The sequence below is a fragment of the Jaculus jaculus genome, chromosome 12 (assembly GCF_020740685.1).
Source record: "Jaculus jaculus isolate mJacJac1 chromosome 12, mJacJac1.mat.Y.cur, whole genome shotgun sequence".
NCBI classification, from domain to species: Eukaryota; Metazoa; Chordata; class Mammalia; order Rodentia; family Dipodidae; genus Jaculus; species Jaculus jaculus.
In genome coordinates this window covers 22,783,721-22,793,986 of record NC_059113.1, presented here as the reverse complement: position 1 = coordinate 22,793,986, position 10,266 = coordinate 22,783,721, and the positions used below count along the sequence as shown (strand labels likewise).

General features: G+C 42.6%; 1 long non-coding RNA gene across 1 annotated transcript; it reads right to left on the bottom strand.

Moving 5' to 3' along the window:
* Positions 1–2,752: 2,752 nt before the first annotated feature.
* LOC123453736 lies at positions 2,753–9,096 on the bottom strand. The gene is made up of 3 exons (XR_006632943.1): positions 9,055–9,096; positions 7,729–7,834; positions 2,753–2,808 (listed from the first exon to the last, which is right to left on the bottom strand). It is a non-coding gene; the product is annotated as an uncharacterized LOC123453736 (long non-coding RNA).
* Between the last annotated feature and the right edge of the window lie 1,170 nt (positions 9,097–10,266).

The following is a 10,266-nucleotide window of genomic DNA, read 5'->3' as shown; positions in this document are numbered from 1 at the left end:
AATCAACCCAAAACAATTTATGGTAGGAAAGGATTTATTTTGGCTTACAGCCTTGGGGGAAAGCTCCATGATGGCAGGGAAAAATGATGGCATGAGTAGAGGGTAGACATCACTTCCTGGCCAATATCAGGTGGACAACAGTAGCAGGATAGTATGTCAAACACTGGCAAAGGGAAGCTGGCTATAACACCTATAAGCCCAGTCCCAACAATACATCATATCCAGGAGAATTCAATTCCAAAATTTCCACCAGCTTGGGACCTAGCATTTAGAACCCATAAGTTTATGGGGGCACCTGAATGAAACCACCACAGGAGGTATAACATTCAATGGGTAATTAGATTTAGAAGATATCATGAGGTAGAGACCTGCATTGGAATTAGTGTCATAACAGGAAGAATATGAAGGAGAAGATGTGGGAGAAGGGTTAATCAAAACTTAAGATTTACAAATAAGTCATATGGAAGCCCACTTCTTTGTTAGCTAATAATATATATGTTAAAAACAAGAGACAGTCTGGGCAGAAGGATACTGTACAGGTAGATAATATTGCATCAGAATCCATATATTGTTGTTAGAAAAATATCAGTGCTAGGGTGGGCTACCTCCCATGGAGTTGTTGGCCAAGGAGGTCTCCAATGCCCCAAAACATTACAGACTATTGCCAAGGCCCTTGCTTGCCCATCAGAAGCAGCAGGCAAGACCGTATTGCTGAAAACTCCACATGCTTGGGTTACAGGTCACTGAGAAATCAAGCTGGAGCTCAGCTTGAAGACTCCTCCCTGTAGATTAGCTGTCTGGATATTGGAAAAAGCTATGTAGCCTATTGGAAGAGAAAAGTAATCAGTAGTCTTAGCCAGCAGTGAGCACTGCAAGCTTTATGGCAATCCAGCCAGGTCAAATATACCGAATGGTGAAATGGTGGCATGTCTGTTATGGGGGAAAGCAACTACTCTGATTGGACTTCAGGCCCACTCTATGGGACAGCATTCCTACCTAGTACTGAAAACTTAAGGAAAAGCATATGGCTTGGGAGGTCATAAACCCTATGAGAGAACCTACTACTGTGGTCTGGCTAAATGGATATATTATGTCCACCAAACTTCTCTCTAAATACTTATGTTTATGCCCATATACTAATGCTATTCTAACTTTTGGTTAGAGGTTTTCTTTTCAGATGGCAGTATCCACTGGGGTGACTCAAAATTTACCAAGGATATCACCTATTTCATATGCTTCTCAGCAAATATGAAGCACTTCACAGTTGAGGACCTTGATGGAATCTGTATGGACTTCAGACTAAGAAGAGTAACAAAGGTACTTGGACTTGGGTTTGGGGAACAGGCAGACTTAACTCATATCTCAAATTCATCTCATTTTCCTCAAGTATGAAATGAGGGAAACAATGACATCAATGGTTCTCATAGAAATTAGAAGCAAGTCACCTCGATTCATTAAGCAGCTGGTTAGTGTCATAGGCCCAAAAGTATCTACATGCCCTAGCAAAACTGATAGTCAACTCTGAGAACACAGAAATTTTATAATGGACTCTGCACAATTGGTGTCAAGCCCAAAGAATGAACAAAGAGTTCAGGAATCGAAACCCAAAAAGGGCCCAAGGCATCAAGATGATGACTGACTGCCAGGCTTTAGCCCCCTTTTACTTCCTGGTTATTCCATCTTTTTGGGACCCTTGATGAGCTTTTTTTTTTTTATGAGTCTAGAGTCTTCTACTTGGCCCCTTAACCAATCAGGTTATCTCACATTCATTCAAGTTAGCCAACCAGGCTTATCCCAACTTGATGCCTAATTTACATATGGCCAGAAATCAATCAGGCTCATTCTTGTTTTTTTTTTCTTCTCATTCTTAAGATATAAAAACCTATGGTCCAGAGTGCTACTTGGCCACCCATTTTTGCTTTCTCTTTCTGTTGCAGGGGGCTGTTATTTCACTTCTGAATAAAACTACTTGCTTACTCTCCTGTCTTCCTTGTTAGGCATTCTTCATGATGGTGGGACAACAAACTCCTCTCTGACCCAGGAGACTAGTAACAATTCTGTTTCATCAGGTTAAAGGCTCTTTCATAGTACAGGTACCAGGTTGGACCCCAGCAAATTCTTATTTCCTTTCTCCTTTATGGTGTCATGAATGCCAATGTCATGTTTACAGTTTGCATAATGTTTGCTAAGAGAGTAGACAAATAAATTTGGCCTTCAGCAGAAATAGCAGTGTAACAAGGTGCTCAGGGTCCAGCAAAGTCCTTAAACCCCAAACCCTAAGTTTGTTTCTAATTTTAATCATAGAATTGAATTAAAAAGAATGAGAAGGATAATTTTTTTCTTTATTAGTTATGTACATACTCAGTGTGCAAACAGCAAATCTAGGTACCATAGTTAGCCTCCTCTTTGTCCTCCCCCCTCTGAAGTGACCCTCCTCATTGGGGATTATAAGTCGTGCACTGTGGGGGTAGCTATCAGTTACGGGGAAGAGGCAATGTCTCTGTGCATAATGTCCCAACTTGTGTCTCTAAGCAATCTTTCTGGCCCCTCTTCTGCGAATTTCCTTGAGCCATGTTTGGTTCATTTTACGTCTACTTCAGTGATGAGGTCTAGGGAGCCTCTGTGTCAATGGATCTCTGGTTTGGTAGGAGTTGAGTGTTCCCTGTGTCTGTCTCCTTCATCCTTGTGCTGATACCAGGTTCACCAAGAAAGCAGCACTTGTGCTCATTTCCCCAATTACTCTATGGTTTCATCTGGGTCCCTGGTGAGGTGCAATATACTGATTCTTTCCTCAGGTTCTGTGTCCATCTGAAAAAGAGAAGTAGAATCTCCAATGGAGAGTGAAGTTAGTACCAGATAAATTGGATAACTGTTATTATTTTAGAGAGAATTTAATGGGTGTAGGTCCTCTTTTAGCTCAAGATTGGTTGGGAGCTTGATATTATAGAGCAGACTCACTTTTTGGATATGATTCTGACTTGTTTCCCAGTTCTAGCCATGAGTTTCATTCCACTGAGTGGATCTATTAGCCAATTCAAGAGCAGTTGGTTACTCACCATTGCTGTGTGCCACTATTGAACTTGGGTGAGCATCATGTCAAGTTATTTGCTGCTGAGTAGCTTAGACCATGAATTGCTTGGGCAGATGTTGGCCATTTTCATTTCACAAATTTCATTGTGTAGATATTCCACATCTTGGTTATCCATTTGCCTAATGATGGACATCTGGGTTGATTCCAGTTCTTAGCTATTATGAATTGAGCAGCTATAAACATGGTTGAGCAAATCTCTCTGAATTGAGGTGTGGAGCTTTTAGGGCAAATGCCCAGTAAGGGAATAATTTGGTCTGTTGGTAAATCTATAGTCAACCTTTTTAGGACTCCCCATATTGCTTTCCATAGTAGTTGTACCATCTTACATCCCCACCAACAGTGAGTGAGGGTTCCTATTTCTCCACATCCTTGCCAGCATTTGTTTTCATTAGATATTTTATTGTTTGCTATCTTTACTGGAGCAAGGTGGAATCTCATAGCTGTTTTAATTTGCATTTCCCTGATGATTAGGGATGTCGATAATTTTCTTAAGTGTGTGTTTGCCATTTGTATTTCTGCCTCTGAAAACTCCCTGTTCAGTTTTCTGCTCCATTTTGTGAGTGGGTTATTTGGACTTTTATTGCTTAGGTTTTTGAGTTCTTTGTAGATTCTAGAAATTAGGCCTCTGTCAGTTGGATGGCCAGCAAAATTTCTCTCCCATTCTGTGGGTAATCTATTGGCTCTGCTTATTGTATGTTTGTCTGTGAAAAAACTTTTCAGCTTCATGAGATCCCAATGGTCATGAGATCCCAATGGTTGAATGATTGTTTAATTTTCTTGGCTAGTAGGGTTTTGTTCATGAAGCCTTTTCCGACTCCTATATTGTGGGAAATTCCTCCTATTTTTTTCTTCCAGTAGTAGCAGAGTTTCTGGTCTTATATTAAGGTCTTCAATCCATCTGGACTTGATTGTTGTGTATGGTGAGAAGTGTGGATCCAGTTTTATTTTCCAGCATATGGTTACCCAGTTTGTCTAGCACCATTTGTTGAAGATGCTGTCTCTTTTCCAGTCTACATTGTTAGTGCCTTTGTTGACTATCAAGTAGCTGTAGTTACTTGACTCAAAGTCTGGGTTCTTTATTCTGTTCCATTGATCTATAATTCGATTTTTATGCCAATATCATGTTGTTTTTGTTAGTATGGCTGGCTTTTTAATATAGCATTAGATCAGGTATGGTGATGCCTCCAGAGGTGTTTCTTTTGCTGAGAATGTGCTTGGCTCTCTGAGGCCTTCTGCCATTTCATATGAATCTTGAGATCAAGTTTTCTGTCTCTGTGAAGAAAAATGTTGGGATTTTTATTGGTATTGCATTTAATCTGTGTATTTGTATATTTTGGTAAGATTGCCATTTTCACAATGTTACTTCTGCCTATCCAGGACCATGGGAGGTCTTTTCATTTTTTCAAGTCCTCAATTTCTTTCTTGAATGGTTTTATGTTTTCATTATATAAGTCTTTCACATCCTTGGTTAATGTTATTCCAAGGTATTTTATTTTATTTTTGTTGCTATTGAAAATGGGACAATGTTGCTAATTTCTTTCTCTGTACCTGTGTCTTTTGCATATAGAAAAGCTACTGATTTTTGTGCATTAATTTTGTATCCTGCTACTTTGCTGGAGGAATTAATCACCTTTAAAGAGTTTTGAGATGGAGGTTCTTGGTTCACTTATGTATAGAATCATGTGATCTGAAAATAGGGCTAGCTTAACTTCTTTCTGTCCAATTTGTATCCCTTTTATTCCTTTTGTCTTTTTTTCCCCTCTTTTTTTGAGGTAGAGTCTCACTTTAGCCCAGGCTGATTTGGAATTCACTTTGTAGTCTCAGGGTGGCCTTGAACTCATGGAGATTCTCCTAACTCTACCTCCCAAGTGCTAAGATTAAAGCTGTGTGCCACCACACCCAGCTTTGTATCCCTTTTCTTTCTTTCTCCTGCTGTATTGCTTGAGCTAGGACTTTCAGTACTACGTTGAAGAGCAGAGGGGAGAGTGGGCACTCCTGTCTTGTTCCTTGTTGTTAATTTCTAGCAATACAGCATTGTGATCTGACATCATGCAGGAAATTATGTTGCTCTTCTTAAATATATGGAGATAGGCTTTATGGTCCATATATGATCTATTTTAGAGAAGGTTCCATGGGCTGCTGAGAAGAATGTGTAATCTGTAGATTTTGGGTAGAATGTTCTGTAGATGTCCATTAGATCTAATTGATCTATGGTGCTGTTGAGTTCTCTTACTTCCTTGTTAATTTTTTGTTTGGATGACCTGTCTATTGGTGATAGTGGAGTACTGAAGTCCCCTACTATGATGGTGTTGATGGTTATTTTTGTTTTATTGTCAAATAGGTTTTGTTTCATGAATTGTGGTTCACATGTGGTTGGTGCATAATGACTGATGATTGTAATATCCTCTTCTTGGATCATTCCCTTAATAAGTAAGAAGTGGCCTTCTTTGTCTTTTTTGATCACTTTTGGTTTGAAGTCTATTTTATCTTATATTAGTATAGCTACACCTGCTTGTTATTCTCATTTGCTTGGAATATCATTTTCCACCCTTTCACCCTGAAGAGGGATCTGTCTTTAGTGGTGAGGTGGGTTTCTTGAAGACAGAAGATTGAGGGGTCTAATTTTCTGATCTACCCTGTTTGCTTATGTCTATTGATGGGTGAATTAAGGCCATTAATGTTTAGCATAATAACTGTGAGGTTTGATTTAATTCCTGCCATATTGTGGTGGTTTATGTGGTTTGGCGTTTTCTTGGACTTAATAGTTTTTTGAGCCTTCTGTGAGTTTGGGTATTGTGATCTGCTTCTTGTAGGCACTTAAGGATGGTTATTTGACTCTTCTGTGTGGAGAATTCCCTGGAATACTCTCTGTAGTTTTCACTTTGTGTTCATATAGTTGTAAAGCTTTTACTGTGAAAAGTTTTTCTTTCACTGCCCATTAGGGATACTTTTGCTGGGTAGCATAGTTTGGGTTGGAAGCCATAAGTTCTTAGACTTTGCAGTGTTCCATTCTAGGCCCTTCTGGATTTCAGGGCTACCATTGAGAAAGCTGAAGTAATTCTGATGCAGTTACTTACCTTTCCATTGTAACATGTTGTTTGTCCCTCGCTGCTTTTAGGACTTTCCCTTTGTTATTGATGTTCAGAGCCTTAATGATAATATATCTTGGAGAAATTTTCCTTTGGTCCAGTCTGTTTGGAGTTCTGGTAGCTTCTTGTAACTTGATGGGACTTTCTTTTGAGGGGTTAGGAAAGTTTTCTTCTATAATTTTGGTGAATAAGTTCTCCATGACCTTGGTCTGAATTTCTTCCCCTTGTGGTATTCCCATGATCTGAATGTTGGGACATTTAAGGGTATCCCATAGTTCCCTTATATTCTATTCACAAAAATTTTTGAGCTTACTCAAACATTTGGACTCATGAACTGTTTCTTCTGTTTTATCTTCTAGTTCTGAGTTTCTATCTTCCACATGGTGGGCTCTATTCTTGAGAGCTTCTATAGAGTGTTGGGCTTGTTCAATTTGGTTTGTATTTTCTACTGCCTTTTTATATAGTATCCATACCTCTGTTGAGTTCTCTTTTCACATCATTTTCTGATTTTCTTAATGCTTCTGGGAATTCATCCTTGAATTTATTTATGTCTTCATTAAGTTTAGCCAGCAGATTATCGAAGTCCTTTTTTTTTTTTCCTGCTCCCCTTCAGATCATTTAACTGTCTTTGGAACCCTTCCTGGTTCTTTCCTATTAGGTCTAATCTAGAGAGTATAGTATTCATACAATTATTGGATCATTGATAATTTTCTTCAATTTCTGCTTATTGCTTGGCCAGGGTTGCATAGCTTGTATCTTCATTTTGGGATTCTGACTCTATGTCTTTTCTATGTTTTGATTAGAGACCTCCATTGTTGTAACTGGGCACCCTTGTTGGATTCACTTGCATTTGACTTTTCATGTTATGTTGTGCTGTGGTCTGCCCATCACAATGTAGGAGTCTTATTTAATTTAGGAGGAAGCTGCAGTCTACCCTTGAAGTGTCTTCAGTGATTATTCCCTTTTATGTTTGCTTTGATTGGGCTTCTAATGGCAATGGGGCCTATCTGCTCAGGGGGAAGTAGCCTACTAGGCTCTGGTGGGGGTCTGAGGACCTGATAAAGGGGCTTGTTGGTCAGTGGTTCTGGGTATGGGACTGAATGGTCAGGTGGCCCAAGGATGTCAGGGTGTGTGTGGGGGGATGGGACAAAGACTGGTGTTGCGGCAGGGGTGGCAGAGGGGTGGAGGGTAGGATTGGGGTGTGGTCTGCCATGCTGAGAGATGAGGTGATGGGACAATGGGGTCTGTTGGGACTTTGTAGCAGGGGGTGGATGGGACTGCTGGGTCTTGTGACATGGAAGGGCAGGGCAATGGGACTGCTGTGGGTCAGGTATGGGGGGAGTGGATAGTCCTGGTGGTGAGAAGGGGGAGGGAAGCCAAGAAAGGGAGGAGCGAATGCTAGTCTGCTGTTCTGGGTTTGAGTAGCCTGAAAGAAGTGTAGGAGGACCTGGTCCATGCACAGCGGTGTGGCAGGTGGGATGCAGTCGTGTGTGGAGATCTCCAGTGGCAGGAAAACTGAAAGAGGGAGGGGAATGCTAACATACTGACCTTGGTTCCAGTGGCCTGCGGGAAGTGCAGTAGGACCTGGTCTGCACATGGCAGCCGAGCAGCGGGTATGAGGGAGGTCGCTTGTGGAGATCCCCCATGGCAGTGGCTAGAAAACCAAAGGAGGGAGAGGGAACGCTAGCCTGCTGATCTGGGTCTCAGGAGCCTGTGGGTAGTGCAGGAGGACCTGGGATGGCACAGTACAGGAAGAGCCTGTTGGCAGAGCAGCCAGGACGGCTGCTTGAGGGGCTTGGGGGACTGGTGGGCTACCTGAGAGCTTAGGAGTCAGTGGACTTTCTACTTTGCTCCTCAGGGCCCTCCCACTGGAGGCCTACTAGGATCTTCAAACCCCTAAAATCCCCAGTGATCTTGCCTTTCCTTCCCCGTGAGGTGAGGCGTGGTTAGATGGATGCCATCTTGACCAGAAGTCAAGAAGGATAATTATCAAATTACTAATTATATTTATTGAGGGAAGTACAGAGCCAAGGAAAGGCACCCATGTGGCTAGAGATCCCATGTGGAGGGCCTGGAAAAACCATGGAAAGAAACGAGAAAAGAAAGTTCAAGGAGCTACTGCCTTGTGGGGAGCAGGAGGGGATAAAGAACCCATGTGGCATTATCCTTGGCTCAACCCAGCTGGACCTGGGCCAAGCTAGCTTAGGCCCAGCCGAAGGAAAAATTCACCCACAGCTGGAAATTCCCAAGTGGTCAGAGAGCCTGCCCTCCCCTTCCAAACGTTTTATAACCTCATGCTGGTAGGCTGGCTTCTGGCTTGGTTGAACCAGAGGGACAGCTGGCTTGTTAGGGGTAGAGGCTGTCTCATGAATAGGCTAGGCCTGACACCAAGTTCCAAGGGTTGAACTTAACCAAGCCTAAGGTTTAAATCCTATAAAAGACCTCCCTTCCAGGAGGGGTCCTAGTTTTTTTGTGGAAAAACAAGTCTAGGGAACTAGGCAAGAGATAAGAAGCCAGATCATCTTTGATTTCTAGCAAGTGCAGGCTTTCCTGTGGTTTTTACTTTTAGGGATCCAGTCACCCTAACTGCACTCCCCTCTCAGCAGCACCTAAAAGGATTACCAATGACATGTCTAATTAAACTATGAGAACTACAGGGAGTGAGTATGTGGTCCCTGCCACATAGGAGCAGCTCCTCTGTGACATAATGAAATATGTATTTGATCTTTGTCCAGTTTCTGACACATAGCTCAAACCCCTGGAGTATGTGGAGCCATAAACTTGTCTGTTATATATGAATGAGATCACTATTGGCTGCTGCCTGGTGGGGAGGGAGAGGTGGTCTTAGATAACTTTGGAATGGGGAATGGTCACCTGAAAGGCATGATCAGAGGGTAGAGACTTCCAGCTCCACCCTATGCCCTGTAGCCTGCAGGGAAGAGAGAGAAGCTGAATGTTAAGTTGATTACTGATGGCCTATGATGTAATCAGTCATTATGTCATGAAGCCAATACAACTCCACCCCCACCGGCCCTCTCCCACCAAACAGGGGAACAGGAGGTGCTTGGCGGTGGGGTGAGGGAGAGGTCTGCATGATCAGGGGGAGATGTGAACAAAAATTTGTTCACCCCTGAAAGGATACTGATGGCAGACCAACGTCCACCCACATCTAGCTAGGTGAATGAATGTTTCCTGGGATTACTTATAGGAGCACAGATCATTCAAAGGCAGCTATAGCAAGGTGGAGCGCACCCCAGTATGGGTCATAATTCACGAAAGCTGCAGCCCTGGAGCCACGAGCCCGACAAGCAGGCAGTTAGTTCACCATAGAACGGGCTCTTCCTGGCAATGCTCAAGGCTTATAGCCTTGGGAAAAGACTTCTGAAGTGTTACAACTTTCCAAGCTTCCTAAGTCTTGTAACTTTCCTGAGCTTTCTGAGGCCGGTAATTTTAGTCAGTTCTTTTGAGTCTTACAAGCCTCTGTTCCTCCAGGAGAGAATGTTTCAGTTCTGAGGAAATAGCTACACATCAGAGAAGCCAGAAAGCCCTTTCCTCATTCTCTCATATCCCCTCCTGTGAGCCTCTCCCAGGCTATTCACTGGAACACTTTGCAACATCCTTTATAATAACACAGGAAATAAGGCTTTTCCCCCAAGTTCTATGAAATGCTAAGGGAACATACTCAAACCTATGCACTAGGCCAAAAACACAGGGCACAATCTGCTTGCTACTGGCTTCTGAAATGGTGCAGTCTTGTGGGACTACACCTCAGCTTGGGGGTGCCTGAGACTGTCTCCAGGCAGGTAGTGCCAGAATTAGAGAACGGTGGAATCTGCACGGCTGGGCTGATTGACAGCTGTGAGGACCCCTTCCTCCACACTTGATGTCAGAAGTGTTGGCTTGATCTTGTGGGTCTTTTTAAAATATAGACTCCAACCCTTTTTTTCCCTCCCAGACAGGTTCTCATGTGGCTTAGGCTGGCTTTGAACTGTGTGCTAGCTAGCCCAGAATGACCTTGAACTTCTGATCCTCTTGGCTGGTAGGGGAGACTGGGTTCCAGTCCTACCTTAGGTATTGAACAGCTGT